The 16,630-nt window shown below is 42.4% G+C and overlaps 1 long non-coding RNA gene across 1 annotated transcript; it reads right to left on the bottom strand.

Moving 5' to 3' along the window:
* Positions 1-438: 438 nt before the first annotated feature.
* LOC148183972 (uncharacterized) lies at positions 439-1,324 on the bottom strand. Its single transcript, XR_015772936.1, has 2 exons — positions 1,139-1,324; positions 439-976 (listed from the first exon to the last, which is right to left on the bottom strand). It is a non-coding gene; the product is annotated as an uncharacterized LOC148183972 (long non-coding RNA).
* Between the last annotated feature and the right edge of the window lie 15,306 nt (positions 1,325-16,630).

Genomic DNA, 16,630 nt, shown 5'->3' with positions numbered 1-16,630 from the left:
TATTTTTACATGTACAGGCACAATGTTCTTTCTGAAAGGTACAGCTTCATATCTTTGTCCATCCCTTTTGATTTATTGCCTCAGTGTCAATATACGATGTCTGTGCCATCATTTTGAAACTCAAAAAGGGGTATTTGCTCCGTAGAATACAAATGTTAGTTCAAAGAAAATCTTTGCTTGCATTTATGCTTTGAGAAAACAGACTTTAAAATCCTGGAAACCTGTTTAAATTTGGTTTGCAGACAGTATCTGCCCAATTATGACATTTACCTCTTTAGCTCCTGAAGGGCAGCAACACAGAAAAACCACCATTATACTCTGCAAATTAGTAACATGTTGTCGTGGTTTTAAAGCAGTAACTAAAAAAAATCACTGGAAAACTTACTTATTTCTTGCTGTGAGATATGGATTAGAACAAGAGCAAAACAGGCTTAAAACTTAAAAGGAATAAACAAAGTTTATTAACAAAACTACAAGAATAAGAACACCAAAATAAAACTTCCAGAAAACCGCTTTTTCCCCCACTACCCAACCATTCCCTTGTTTACACGACAACATGGAGACAAAAAAACTTTGGAACTTTGGTGTTTAAAACAGTCCCAATTCCTGCTAGAGTCTTTTCATCAGTCTTTGTGGAGAAACAGAAGTCTACTTCTGCTAATCTATGGAGTTTCTCACAAGAAAACTGATTTTCTTCATAGCTTTCTATTTCTCTGATGCCAGCTGCGCGGAAAAATTCTGACACCAGTCGTCTCCTCCCATTTCACATCACTCTGAGGTGTGTATGGGTCAAATGAGTCTAGGGATGTCATTTTTAAGGATGAGTTATTCAAAGGCAAAAGTTCTCTTCATCTGTCTCTGTGAGCCTCCCTGGAAACAGAAGTTTTCTCTTTGCCTCTCAAAAGGCCACAAATCTTCAACGATTACTTCTCCCTCTCTGTTTCAGTATCTCACAGCATCACAACCATCTTCATAGCTTTAACAGAAAAATATTTCAGCTTAATTAAAGCATCTCCTTATTCTCTCTTCCCCATCTAAAACTTAGCTCTTTTCTTCACTGTCTTTGATGGTTTTATGATGTCTCCTTCATGTTATCTCTCTTTCTCTCTGAGAAAAAAGAGTAATCTTTAAGTCTCACCCAGGTAGTAAAAGAGTTAAAGTCTTAGAAAAGCTGCAGAAGTTTATGGTGTCAGGTCCTAGTTCAGCAGCAGAAACTGCAAATCAAGTCAGGCCGGCCGGCTCCGTTTCTCCCCCACCACCCTCTGCGGCCTTGTCCGGCCTGGGGTGGGGGGGAGGAGGCTGACACAGAGCCTTGTTACCACCTCAGAAGCCGGAAACCAAAAACAACAATAGAGCCCTGGCTTTACATCTTAAGGCGGTGTTCACAAGTTGATCTCACTTTTCAATGGTCAAAACTGCTGTCAATCTTTAGAAATGACCGATAATTGGTCAGGAGAAAATACTCCCATCAGCCTCCAGCAGCTTCAACTTCCTTAGCTCCCAAAGCTGTCTTAAAGGTAAAGTCACCCCATGAAACATGTGAATCTTAAAAAACCCCAAACCCACAACATAATAAACAGAGATTTTAATGTGGTAGGTCATTTTAAGTATCAAAAACTGATGTAAAGTCCCAGGTACTGGAGCCCACTCTAAGTGCCCAGAGCTTTCTGTTCTGGCCAGGATTTACAGAAGTGCTATTGGCAGATGCATATAGAAATACTAGAAGAATATTTTTAACTTAACATTGTTTTTTTGTCTAATTTTTATTAACTTTTACTGAGACAGAGCCACAGTCTATTCTTACTACTCAAGTAGTAATCTGCTAGTGAGCAGCAAAGTTCCCCTCATTAGTTTTGTTTGCTCAAGATGTTTATGTGTTTTTTTGTTTGCAACACAGCAATGTTAATGGAATTTTCCCATATTCTGTGCCTAGCTTTTGAAACCAGAAAGGGCTGTCCTATGAGCGTGGATGAAAGCACTTTTTTCCCTGTTTCTATGGGACCACAAGTTCTTCACATTGGCTACACTAAGAAATTTGAAAGAAATACTTCTGTTTTTAGCTGAAATTCACTATTACTCCATATAATAAATTTTCTGAACTAAAAAAAAAATTAATAAAATAAGATGAATTATTGCAGACTGGAAAGTGCTCTTTAACTCTTCTCAAAGGAGAATAACAGCTGTGAATATCAAGCAGAACTTGCTCATTGAAAATGTCCCATAGTTTACAGAAAAAGTGCTGGAGGAGGGATGTGCAGAGGCAGGGGGAGACCATGTGAACACTGACCAAATCCAAAAAGTGTTTTAGCTTGCTGCAGCATCTTTGAATTCTGTTTACATCACCACCTTTAAGAAAGGCTTTATTTGAAGGGCTTCATCAGTGAACATTTTGAGTTAGTGCTTTTTAGTGTTAACATGTGAATAACAGGTCCCTGCATCACCACACACCTCTGCAATGTACCTGTGCTGAAAACACACAGGATTTGTGTTCTTAACCCTGTGGTTTGAGAACAGTAACTGTTAATGTAACTCAGTTAACTGTATTGCTTTTAATTGAAGATTATCTTGATTACAGCCAAAGGGCACTATTAATACTCTGAAGAAATGAGTAAGACTTTAGCATTTAAATGTTGTAGAGAAAATAGAACTAATTAGTGCTAATTTAATTCTAAGATTAAAGAAAATTCATTTTTTTAATTTTTAATTTAAGATAAACTATTTTACTCAGAACAAAGAAAGAATAGTAAGTACTTTTTCCAACTGAAAGGCATTTTTTACTTTTGCATTATTTCATTAATATGGGAATATGGGAATCATGACCCCATTAAAGATCAAATAATAAGCATTTAATTATTGACAGCAAATAAATTTTTAATAAAGATACAAGGGTTTTGCTGTATAAAAGAAAGAAAACAAAGTACCTCTGACCCAGAAATTCTTAGAGGATCTCACACAACTGTGCAATCTATAACCTAATTTTAAAAGGATAGGTTCACAAAGGGACATGCCATTTTTCTTTCTTCTCTACCACAGAATGAGGTACTGTAAGTATAACATCTGTGAAAATGCTCCCCAGAAGTACCCCAGTTCTATCTTAATCATGCACTTAAACTAAATAATACATTGAATATGTCATAACCAGGAGGACAGTCATGATAAAAAGTGATTTAACCCCTTTTTACTTTACAAAATAATACTTTCTTTTCTTTACCTTGGGACTAGTTGTCATTTATAATTTCTGACCAAGGGAGACATAATGGATTTACAATGAAACCCTGATGCTTTTCCATGGAACTTGAAGATGCAGAAAATAAGCACCCATTACATTAGCAGACAAAAAGATGTTTTCATTGGAACTCTGAGCCTCATCTTGATGCTGGAAAATAAATGGACTGTTTGCAGGTTCTGAAAGCAGTTTCTGGCTAATCACATTTCTACAAGTTAAAAATAAAATGAACTTTTTCTGAACCTTCTGATTCATCACATGAAAAGGTTCAACATGATTTTTTTCAGCTTTGCATTCATATTCAGAAGGGGCCCAAATCCAAGAGCCCCAGTCCAATCAGTCACTACCAAATACTCAGATTAGTTTCCTAAAATGAATAGAAATACCTACATGAAAAATAAAAAGGAAGAAAAAAATGAAAGATGGATTTGGGAACTTGTTACTGTAAGAAACTCTAACTCTTTTCCCAACTTACTTCTTTTGCCACCTATAAGTCTTATCAGAATACCACATCAAGGAAGGAGAAAAAAATCTTAAAAATGTAAAGAGTAGAAGAAAAAGAGGAGCTGTCAAAAGACAAAATATTTACTAAATTATGGAATCTATTTTGTCTTTTCATAGTTTAAATGAAATAGCATATTCTTGACAGATGAGAAAATTTCAAGAGATTCTATGTTGAGATTCAGTTTGAATAACCCACGTACTAGCTGAGTTTCACGAATTTGCAGAAGTGGGTTGAAGTTCTCCCATGCATTGCTTTTCTTCAGATTCCCCAGATTTTCAGAAGCAACATAATATATAAATAGGGAGAAGTGAATCACATGAACATTTGAAAAAATACATCCTCAATAATTCAGTCTAAATTAGTTTATGGAGATTCTGATCTGAGATATTAGGAAGAAAATCCTTGCTTTGAGGATGGTAAGACACTGACACAAGCTACTCAGAAAGGTTGTAGACTTTTCATCCCTGGAAGTGTTCAGGGCCAGGTCAGATGGAAACTTCAGCAGCCTGGTCTAGTGGAAGGTATCTCCTCATGGTAGGGGGTTGGAAGGAGATGAACTTTATGATTCCTTCCAAGCCAGGCCATTCCATGATTCTGTGATCTAGGAATTCCCTTAGTTGTCCCATCCCCACAGTGCTGGTAGGAAACTGGCAGCAACCCCATGAACATAGCAGCCATGGAAACATACTGCATTTTACGTCTGAGAGAAAGAGGAAATAATAGCCCTTAGCACTCTGCATTTCACAAACAAAGTAAAAAGTCTGCAAAAGAAAGTGCTTTTTGCACAATGCATTTCTCATGCAACTTTGTTCTGCACGTGCACTGGTCAGATTTACAGCAGTATGGCCTGCACAGACTTGCTCTCAGCAACATAAACACCAGAACTGTGGAGCCACCAATACCATTTTCAAGGATATCCAGAACAATCATAAGTAAAAGCAAACATTTTGGAAGGAATTTGACTGACTGCTTGAAAAAAAAAAACCAGACAGAAAACAGGAAACAGTTTATCCTTAGTGTCCCTGCTGTAAAATTATGTCCCAGTTTTTGTGAAATATCTGGTGCAGGCCATGCAGGCTGCTCAAGGACAGGATAATTGCTACACTCTGATTTGGACCAAGCCTGATAGACCACTTAAAGATAATTTTTAAGGTGAATTTTCCCAATCTCTTAGACCAGGAAAACTGCAAGTTAGCAACATCTTCTTCATTGGGTACAGAATCAAGCCCCTAGTAATCACATTTGAAAACACCTTGCAATGACAATTTCAAACCAGCATTGTTATCAAATACTAATGTTGAAAAAAACCACTTTGATTTTCATGTTTCTTCTAATGCAATATGGATTTTTATAGTGTGAAATACAGTGTACGATGCCTTTGGCTGGTTTGTCTTTGATGCAGAAGCAGTCTGTGCATATTTACAGTAACAAGATTGTTCTGCAGGCAGCTCCTTGGCATGTTTGTCAGGGAACACACAATGGGAAAGCACCTCCACTACTAAGACTTCCCAGAAATATTAGAATTAAGCTAAATCATGCATCCAAAGTAAAGCAGCATTAAACCAAGCACCTGTGAATGACTTGAGGCTACTTAAAGCAAATATTCAAAGACAATGTGTCTGGGGAGAAGTCAAAGTTTACCCAGACATGCATATGGAACACAGCAAAAGTTTTCACCTGCAAAACATTATAAGAAACTTTCATTAATTTCATATTAACACAGATGTGTGGTGGCCAGGCCAGGTCCATTGGTCTGACCCAGGATGCCATGACTTTCCCAGAGGGAGTGGTCCCGCAAGAGACAGCTTCGGGGCGTCTCTGGCAATTCCTGGCCACCAGGTAACCTCAGCAAAGGGCAGTCTGCAACTCCAAGTGATTTCAGCTCAGTGATTTCAGCTCTGCTTGCTAGGTTATCCCAGGCCGACTCAGAGATAGAGAGACAGGAGCATTGTGTGGCAATTCCACAGAGACAGCCTTTATTGTGCAGCAGCTCTGTGAAGGATAGCCATGGATGGCAGCTCCCTCCTGAACTGGGCAGAAGCTGGGGTTTTTATGGGGGAAAGACAGGGCTGTACCAGGGGGGAAAACCAATGGGTTACAAAGGATCAGCGTAGTCACCAAAGCATGGTGGAACAGCTCGCCATGAGAAGGAGGATGTTCCCATCTAAGGGGTATCTCTGCAGGAGAGGGCTAGGATAAGCTTATCACAGCTTCCTTAGGGCACATTCCTCCAAGAGAAAACCTTGGCAGGCTGACCTGCCTCCACAACTCCCTCTTCTGTACTTACTAAAAAGACCTCCTTAACAGCTCGTTTAAAGCAACATACAAGGCAGGAGAATATAAGGAACACGATAAGAGTCACAACAAAAATCCACAAAATGCCCTTAACTAAAGATGAAACCCATCCTGTTAATCCCCATTGTCCGAAAAGTTCAGTCTCAGTCTGGGTTTTCTACTTTTATGTCCTTTACACGTTCCTTTTCTGGATGTTGGTGTGGAAGCATTTTGAGTGTGAAGAGAGGTTGAAACAGTACATCCCCTCAAAATCCTGGCAGCCATGTCTGTAGGCAAGTAGTAGGAAGTCAATTGCTGCTCAATTTTGTAGTGATGCATGTCTGGTAGTCTCATCCCTTAAAAGATCACTCAGGGCAGTAGATGTTGTGTTGGCCTACTTGCTAAGCCAGCACCCCAGGTGATTTATGTCACCAAGGGCTTTAGCTATGGCTACCCATGGGTAAAACAGGCATGGGGCTTCTGATAGGGAATATAAGTGAAAATTGTTAGCTTTAAGGTTGAACGGGTTTGCACTTTTCCTCTCTCCTTTGTCCCTTTCCGTCCCCGCCTTTTTCTATTTACTAAAAACTGAGAATGGGGGAGGTAGGTATAAGGTTTAGGGAGGTTCTGTCAAGGGTTGAGAGAGGGGGACATGAGGGTTTTCCAGGAAAAAGGGGTAACAACATATAAACTAGGAAGCAATTTGTGACCAGACTGCATCTGGCCTATGGCTTGACTTATGCAGCAGCATCTTGCTCAGTTTTGTTTTGTCTGCTGTTGTGTGATGGGACGGTCTTCTCTCTGGTTTGTGGATGCTTGGCAAAACCTTTGTCTCCATGCAGAGCTGGTCTGGTTTTGTGGAGGTCTTGTATTTGACTCAGGAGAATTCTTGTTAGTGTTTATGGGAGCAATGTCTGCAGAGCCTTGGTATAGTTTTATGCTTTTCCCTGGGAACCATTTTGGGCCAGAGGGTAGTAGAACACAAGCCTAGCCTCTTCTCCAGGTAATCAACTGGAAAGGCCCAGAAATTTGATGTGTTTCTGGGTCCTTTACTGGTGGTTTCTCAAATTTGGTTGGGTCAAATTTGAGAAGTGGCAGAGTATTGGGGGGTCAGGTTCTGATGATGTACAATTTAGGAAGTTAATGACGTAGAGGGCCTTACAGAGTCTTTCAGCAGGAGACGTAATATCTGCTTCTCTCTGCTGCTGATTGAGGACTCTTTTGATGGTTTGATGGGTCCCTTCTACAATGGATTGCCCTGTGGGATTAGTGGCTATGCCCTGCATGTGTTTTATTCCTCACTGGCTGAAGAATTCTTTCAATTTATGGGAGGCATAGGCAGGTCTATTGTCTGTTTTGATTTGTTCAGGGACTCCCAGGGTGGAAAATGCAAGGAGAAAATGCTTGATGGTGTGGCATTCTCTCCTACACGAGCTGAGGCAAATACTGCTCCAGAAAACGTGTTGACTGACATATGCACATATTTAGACCTTCCAAAGGGTGTGAAATGGGTTATGTCAGTCTGCCATGATTGGCAGCTATTCAGGCCCCGAGGGTTAACCCCGGTACTCATAGATGGTATCTGGTAATTTTGGCAGTTTGGGCATGTTGTGAAAATATAATAGAGAAATAATAATAGAGAAATAGTTCTTGCTTGATCTTTCAAGAGCTTGAACATTCTGATGAGGGCAGGTACATTTTGGTGATAAAATGCATGTGAGAGCTTCGCCTGGGTGAAGATGTTAGGGACGTTAGTAGTCTCTGCTGACATGGCCAGTGCATCCACCTTCCTGTTCCCTTCCATGATGGTGCCTGAGGAGAACCTCACATGCATAATATGGTAAGGTTGTTTTCTGTGGGAGATTAAACCAATTAATGTAGAAATCAATTCGTGTTGGTTTGGATTGGAGAACTCCTTGAGAAAAGTGTGTTCAACCCTCATAGCTATGCTGGTAACGTAAGCTGAATCTGTGACCAGATTAAAGGGTTCATCTTTTAATTTCTCAAACGCTCTGATGATGGCTGCTAGTTTGGCAATCTATGGAGATCCCTCCACTATTTGGACATCAGACTCCCACTTTTGAGATCCTTCCAAGTCATTAGTGACTTGTGAGATGATCCTGAGCCATCTGTAAAAACCATCAGAGTTGAGAGGTGTCCTACTTTGGCTTAATTTTGGGGGCAGATTAAAGGCCAAATCATGATTAAAAAGTCCATGTTTTGGTGCATGGATGGAAATTTGGCCTGGATAGTTATCCAGGGCAAACCGGAGGCTTTCATTGGTCTAGTGAAAATGCTCCAGATCCCCAGGAGTCAATGGCAAGTGTATGCATGTGAACTCACACCCTGCAAGAGAGCAGAAGTGAATTCTGGCCTTTTTGAGTAGATGTGCCATTATTTCTTGAAGGGTAGTTATTTTTTGTGTAGGTTGATTCCTTGTAAAGATCCTTTCAAGTATCAATAAAGGGTCTCTTAGTTGAGGATGCTATTGGAAAATCAACCTGTAGAAACAGGAGGCCTTACCCAAAATGGCAAACTGGACAGGCAGACTGGGCTCAATGCAATGGGCTTGGCATGAAGACAGGGCCTCCTGGACCTTGGTGATGGTATCTCAGGCTTCTGGCATGAGGGTGTGTGGAAAGTCCAGGTCTCCATTGCCACGGAGAAGACTGAAGAGGGGGGCAAGGTCCTCTGTTGTAATTCCTATCAGAGGACATATCCAGTTGATGGACCCACATAAACTGTCTAAGTCTCTCAAGGTCTTTGGGTCGTCTCGGATGGTGAGCTGCTGGGGTATGATAGTCCTCTCATGGATCTGGAGTCCAAGATAAGTCTATGGGCTGGCATATTGCACTTTGCCTTCATGTATCTTGAATCCTGCTTCCTCTATGTCTTCAATGGTTCTTTTAACAGTCATGTCCAAATAAGTCTTTTCTGATGCACAGACCAGGATATCATCCATATAGTTGTGGATGACTGCATCTGGGAACTGGTTCGGGTGGGGACAGAATGTGAGTGATGTACCATTGGCATATAGTCAGACTGTTCTTTAGGCCTTAAGGAAGGACAAGCCAATGATACCTTTTAAGTGGGGCCGTTTTGTTAAGGGAGGAGATGGAAAAAGCAAATTGCGGGGTGTCCTGGGGGTGGAGTGGGATGTTGCCGAAACAGTCTTTGACATCTATGATGGTAAGAGTCCAGTCCGGAGGCAGCATCGATGGTGAGGGTGGGCCAGGCTGGAGGGAACCCATGTCTTCAATGACCTCATTGATCTTGTGAAGATCATGGAGTATGGATGCTAGCTTTGGAGCAGGCTGCAGGCCCCATGGCCTCTCAGTCCCGCCTGAGAAGCTAGCCTGAGAATTCATAGGAGGATTTCAAAACAATTCTCAGAAACAGAAAACAACTGCCAGGTGCTGTTTGTCTGTCCTCTTGTTTTCCTTGCAGGAGAAAGTCAGGGGGTGGTGAACCCCACTGACCAATGATGGTGATGTAGTGATTTACTGACCAATAAGAGTTTCCTTTCTGTACTTTCCACAAACTAATCTATATAACAAGCCTAGAGCAATAAACAAGAAGATTTCTCCTGTTCTGACTCCCTTGAGAGTCTGTGTCGTTCTTTCCCGCCGTTCCCAATTAGAACGACAATGGAGAAGTCTCCATCTGACCTTTCCAGGCTTTTTTAGCACAAAGACTGTGGAATTCCAGAGGTTGGTGGTCTTGATGATGTGGCCCTTGGCAAGCTGCTCTTCCACTAGGTCTTCCAGTACACACAATTTTACTTTTGAGAGGGGCCACTGTTTGACCCAGACTGGGTCCTCATGTTTCCAGGTGAGCCGAGGGGTAGATGGTAGCATGCATTCCTCAGTGGCCCCAATCAGAAATTCCATCTGGGAGAGAGTAAAGAAGCCCCCCCCACTGGGATAGAAGGTCCCTACCCCACAGGGTGATGGGGGCCCTTACCGTCGCCACGGATGGCCAGATGCTTACCAGCTTGCCTTCGGGCCCTTCGATGATGACGTTCTGCTTGCTGTGCATACACACTGTAACTACACTGATCCCTGAGATCATGTCTGCCACAGGCTGCAGTTCCCAGTTTGCCAGCCACTCCGAGGGGGCGATGATGGTCACCATCTGCGCCAGTGTCCAGCATCCCTGGTCGGTAGATTTTCTCTCCCTTGTAGAATAAGCCACACTCAATGGTAGGCTTATTTGGGCCCAAAGTCTGTGCCCACATTATTGTGGGATTGGGAGGAAGCCATTCCAAGTTGTTCAGTGAGAGTAAAAAGGCTTGTGCCATCAATGCTCCCTGTGAAGGGTAAAAGTGTGTATCCGTGCAGCACAACTGGACAAAATTTTTTGTCCAGGATGCACTGCTTGTACTTCTGGAAAAACAAAAATTTCCTCTGGACCATGGAAAGTGTGTCCTATGATTAGAATGTCTGAAGGGCCATTTTGTGACCCATGCTTTCTTGTGGGAACATGGTACAAACACTCATCTGTCAAGTCAATAGACAAGCTGGTGCCAGGTTCCCATCTGTATCGCTCCGTGTGTTGGATCCTCTTCATGTGGCTTGGGATCTCCCAGGATGATGAACTGTGATGCTTCCCACCTTCCTGATCCTGGCTGTCTGATGTGAATCTCACAGTTGGGACAGAGCAAGATGGCTTTTGATTTGTTTTCTGCGTGTGGGGCCTTACTGTGCTGCACTGTGAGTTTCCCAAATGCTGCTGGTATCACTGTGGTCTCTGGGGCCTTTGGTAGCGAGTGCGGGGGTCTCAGGTGGGTGACCTTCTGGGCAGCCCTTTATAAAATGTCAAAATTTCCCACAGTTGAAACAGCAGGCATTGTCTTTGGAGGTTACCACAGCAACTGCACCAGAGACTCCTCCTGCAATGCCCTTAGCATTGGGAAACTGTTTTTGGCAGATGAATGTCATGTACAGCTTTCCACTGTCCTATCGTGGCTTCTATATCCAGGGGTAAAGCTCTTAAGATGGCTTTTACACTGTTCGTTAGCATTTGCCCCAGCAAGTTTACTCAAGAGTTCCTTTCATCCCTCTGTACTCTCTATTTGTTTTTCTAGGGTACCTTTTAATCTGCCTAAAAATTTGATGAAACTCTCATCTACCCCTTGTTTGATATTAGAGAAATGTGTGGGGACAGAGTCATAGGGGGTAAGGAACAGTGATGTCTTTGCTGCATTCGCTGTGTCCTGCAGTGTGGGTTCTGGTAATGTGTTGGCTTGATGTGAGGGTTTTTGAAGCCCACCTTCTCCATCTAGTTGCTTGACAGTCAAATGTGGTCGTTGGGTGTCTTTAGAATAGGTGTCAGATAATGTTTTTAAATGTCTTTTCCACTGCCTTTCCCATATATTCAGCAGGGGAAAGGAGGCAAGTAATTATGTTTTTAATGTCGCCTGGGACTAGGGTACGCACAGAGAAGGTGACTTGTAATAAGTTTCTATAGAAGTGTGACCCTCGCCCATGTTCCTTTGCTACCTTACAGAATTCTTTGATTTCTCTGTACGGAATTGATTCCCATGCTCTTGTATTTGAGAGTCCCCCCCCCTCTCCCCCCCCCGCCCCCTTTCCCAAACACAACTGAGAAGGCTGAGATTTTTTGAGCCAATTCCCAGTCACATTCTTTTCTTGGGTGGTTTCTTTCTGTGTAAGAGCCCACCGATCTTTGGGCTCAGTGTCAGAATCTGAGGTGCTGCCACTGACTTCCTCAGAAGAGAATGCAGGGCGTGCATCTGCTGTGCGGTGCCTCCTCGAGTGCACTAAGGATGCCTGGAGCGGAGCAGCGGGGAGCCGGGGGCACGCAGCCCAACCGCGGGAAGGCAGCGGCGGGATGGTGGCCCCAGCGCTGTCGGCTTTGCTGCAGGCACAGATCTCAGGGGTGGGGGGTGCGACAGCCGGAGCTGCGGCGGCAGAAGCAGTCGCTGCAGCGGCAGGACCCAAGGGGGAGGGAAAACCGCGGGGGGGGGGGGGGGGAGAGAGAAAGCCACGGGGGACTCGGGGGGGGCCACGGGAGGACGGTGGCCGGTGGCAGAGCCACAGGAGCCGCAGGAACCGGGGGCAGGGCGGGTGTCCCACGCCACAACCACTGTTGTGCAGCAGCCGGGAGTGGCAGGGCGGCTGCTGGTGGAGGAGGCTCGGGGGGGGGTGGGAAGAACTGACGGGTGTGCCCCATGAGGCGGCACAGGGTAGGGATAGGGGCTGAACGTGGTGTTGGGGAACGGGCTCTGTGCTTCCCGTCCCGAATGGGAGGAGTGGGGTGGGGGAGAGGCAGGCACGGCGGCTATTTCCCCTGGGGAGCGGGGCGGCTGGGGCTGGAGTGGGAGGGGAGGGGCAGGGTGGATCCAACACTCCCCGCCCCAATGGAGGGGGCTAGGGTGAGGGCGGCAGCCAGGGCAGTGCTGGGCAGGGGCGGGGTGGATCCTGCATTCCCTGGTCCCGCGAGTGGGATGGGGATGGTGGCAAACCCCACAGTTGCTGTGGCAGGGAGAGGGACGGGGGGGAGCAGAGGGACGGGCCCTGCAGAGCCTGCCTGGAGGAGGAACTGTGTGGGCACTGGCCCCGGAGGAAGCAGGGAGACAGAAGGTAGAAGAGCTTTAGGTAGAAAAACTGGGTTTGCAGGTTTAAGCTTTGAGGCAGAGTCAGTCATTTGCAATTGTAGAGGAGGGCGGTGGTAGAACCAGTTCTCCTGGTTCTTGTTTAGAGGTACCCTGACGAGAATTTGTATAGGAAGAGATACAGAGGAGCAAGGGGAGTTAGAGTGGGAGATCTTAAACAGAGAAGAATTTTTTTTCTGTTAACTTTGCAACAGTATGGATTAAAGGAATAAAACGAGTTACTGAAAAATCTCCATTAGCTTGAAAGGCATAAAGTTTGGTCCCTACTCAATCCCAGAAAGCATTAAGACAGATAGAGTCCCCATTAAAGTCAGGAAAATGCTTAGAAATCCAGTGGATCAACAATTTCAGATTTCTTTTAGAAATATTTCCTTTAGAGAGTTTGAAGTTACCAGTAGAAATGGTATTTAAAACTTGGGAATATAGGTCTCTCTCAGTTTGGGATAGGCAGGATTTGCCCAGCCTTATTCCTATCCTGGTGATCCCATTGCCAAACCAGGAGAAAAATGAGAGAAAGAAAAAGCAAAAAAGACTGAAATAGAAAAGCATTCAGAAAGAGGCTGAGTTAACTTACAAATTTCAGCTGGTCGGGGTCAAAATAAAAGACTGCTGGGGTTCAGGCCTCTGTTCCAATCCTCAGGGCATCTCCTCCCTTGTGATGAATTCGAGGGTCTCAGAAATGCCTCCTTGGATAGCCTCTGCTAGAACGCAGGGGTGTCCTCACAGGAGTGACAAATCTGAACAATGATTCAGTGCCGAAGCTCTTGACAAAAAAGTACAAATTATCAATTTTTATTTCTTACAAGTGGGACAAAATTTGGTGAAGCAAAAAGTACCAGTCCTTGTCCAAGGTATATTTGATTTCTCCTCACAGCTCTATGTAGATTCTTGCCTCCTAGTCACATTTTGCCTCATACATTAACTTCTCAAACTCATTTACTGAATCTAGACTAATTTTAAATACAAACAAAGCACTCTTTTGCTTAGCGGTGAAAGTTCTTCAACAATGTAAGAGATCATCTAGAAAACATAGTTGCCAACTTTATCACCAGTGTTTTATGCCACATTCCATCATTTACAGCAAGTAGCAAGTACTTACCAACACCAACAAGAACAGTCCATTCCTCAGACATTTCCACATCACAGCTTTTGGGGATGAACAGGGCTTATCTAACTGCTCCGTTCAGGCTCATCTGAATTTCCCAACTTGATGGAGAGGGCAGGAGACATCAAAAAATCTTGTGTGGGATGACAGAAAAAGCAGTATGCCCTCTCTATCCTTCACCAGCTTCTGACACAGGCCTTTCCAGTGAAGCTTTTTTATTAAATAATCCGACTAAAAATCAAGTTTTTTTTCAATAGCTAGATGAACTTTGAATGAAAAATGGGAACTTTGGAAGTGATATTATCAGCAAGTTTTGAATATTTCTTAAGAGTCCATTTTTTTAAAAAAAATCTTATTAACTTCTGCAATTCAGTGGCACCTTTTATCAAGGAATTCTGCCATAAAACAGCGTTGAAAGTATTTTTTTTTTTTTAGTTTTTAATTTGCATTCTCTTAAGTCTGAGTATTTTCTTTTCTTTAGTATTAAGAAAAAGAGTGAATAGTTTTCCTGATCTACCTTCTCTATAACAGTCATCTCTTTTGATCCCTTTATTATATCTCTCCTTATTCACTCTGCTCTGAAATAAAAAGCATTAGTATTTTCCATCTCTTTTCATATTACTCTTGTTCCATAAATCCAATTATTCTTGTTTTCCTTTTCAACAACCTGTTTATTTTTTCCATATCTTTTTGAACCTACAGTGCAAGAATAAATATTCAGTTCTACCAGGAAAAAAATAAAAGAAACAAGCAGATTTAAGTTGAATCTATTAGACTAGGGGTTTCTTTTATCATCATTCTATTCTTTACACATGCTAATATACTCTGTTCCCTGGTGAACAAAATTCTTCAACAAGTCCACTCTGTTCCAATACTGTCCTTCAAGAAACCATATAAACTAATTTTTTATTTCATTCCAAGCCTTTTTCACATAATCACAGTGTGAGAAGTCAACTAGAGAAGGAAAAAGCTTGACCAACATTCTCATCAAACAATCAGTATATATTTATTTATAAACTAGAGTTGGAAGTACTGAAACCAAACTTTCATCACAGTCCTATGAATAACTTCAGGGTGCTTCTTTATCAGCATTTCAAGGAGTCTGTAAGTGTCAGCCAAGAATGAACTTCGCTTTCTCAAGTAAGCTGATGTCTAGTTGGTTTGGAGCAGGGTAGAAGATTCTTATGGAATTTACTTTAAAAAATAAAAGAATGATATTTAAGAATGTTAATCTAATAACATGCTTCACCCCTTACTTCTGCCTGGTGGTTTAATTATTAGTAACTCAGTTCCGTTCATTAGGGACCTATTGTGCTGCTGTTGGCAAAACAGAAGTGTCACTGCATGTTAAATAATTAAAAGCAGTAAAACAAACATTATCTTTTGAGTCCTGGATTTATAAATTGCTATTAAGCACACAACCCTTTAATCAATAACTACTTATCTATTTTGTTTTAGTGAATAGTGTAAGAAAGAGTATAAACTCTTTCCTGCCACTCTAATTACAGTTTGATGACTTCCCAATTCTTCCTTCTATAGGAAGATACCTACCGTAGATAGTTTTTTTCATTTTGGTTTTACTACAGAGTATAAATATGAGCAACTGTGTGTGCATCCAACAAGTTCTGCAGCAGTACTAGGCTATGTTTCCCCAAGCCAATCACTACCTTTTTTCCCCTTTTCTATAGTGTCAAGTAATTCTATGTGACCAAAACCTGCAGCCCTTAATCAGCAGATTTGTGTGTGCCATGTATTTGTCCTGAAGCACAGGAGCTGACTCAGATTCAGTCCCAAGCAAACTTGGAAACTTTCAGGGAGAAGCTGCAGTGAAAGGTTATTGAAAGGTCTTATGTTGCTTATGTGAAATAGAATAACTGTCTTGCTGGGCCCAAGCCCCAAGAATTTTGAGAAGATTTTATTCCTAGTCATAAGAAGTGGGGCCCCAGTGATACAGTAACTGTACACTCTGTCCTTAGTTCCTACAGCCCAAATTTTTACACCACAAACCACGCATTTTATCACCAAAAATTACCGTTATTGAGCTCTGGTACAATGAAGACTGAAAAGGTACAGTCTGACTCTAAAAACTTTGATAACAGGCAGAATTTTTTAGACTGGAATAATCATAGGGGAGATTGTTTTGTAACTGAATATCATCGTTCTGATTTTTCATCTTTTTGTTTCTGTTACATTATGGCAGTCCTGTCAAGAAGTTTTGCCAGCGTCTGTCAGAAACAGAGAGAGAACATAACACAAAATAAAAGGAAGAGTACATCTAGCTTTTACAAATGTTTACTGCTGACATAAAAGGAATGTCAAGTGGAGAATAATGCCTCTGGTCCTGACTTTGTCACATCTTGGGAGAAACTTTAGGAACCATTAAGAGAGTCACTTCCATACTATAATTTCAAAACAGTTGGATATGTATAGGCTGGATTTGTAGACTTGGAAAGGAAGTAAACCATTACGTCATCATGTAGGTTTTTCTACTGTCATATTGGCAATGATCACCTTTTAATGCCAGAGCTAAAGTATCATCTACCTGTTTCCTTCACAACTGCCTCTCACCAAATCAGGCAGAATGCTGCTATCCAACAGCTAATGCCTGTGCAGAATAATTACTCAAGTCCTTGGAAAGAGGATACTTAAATCTGCCTGAGGAGCACCTGCTTTGCCAGTTGGATCTTGTTGTAGTTGTGTACATAAGGCTCTTACAATTCAGTTCCCTTTCAGCAAAAGGCAGGTTAACTGTGGTAAGAAAAGGCAGCTGTGATCACAGGGGAACAGCACCACAAGCATGGGAAGATAAAAAGGCATTTCAGATACTAATACAAGGGCTAGCAAGTAAGTGCCAGACCTGACTTGACCAGCTCTCTCCAGCAT

Source organism: Pseudopodoces humilis, chromosome 7 (assembly GCF_049639895.1).
Source record: "Pseudopodoces humilis isolate 2021_Gansu_Grassland_sample_001 chromosome 7, ASM4963989v1, whole genome shotgun sequence".
NCBI lineage: Eukaryota > Metazoa > Chordata > Aves > Passeriformes > Paridae > Pseudopodoces > Pseudopodoces humilis.
The sequence above is the reverse complement of the archived record's forward strand: the minus strand, read 5'-3'. Positions and strand labels throughout refer to the sequence as shown.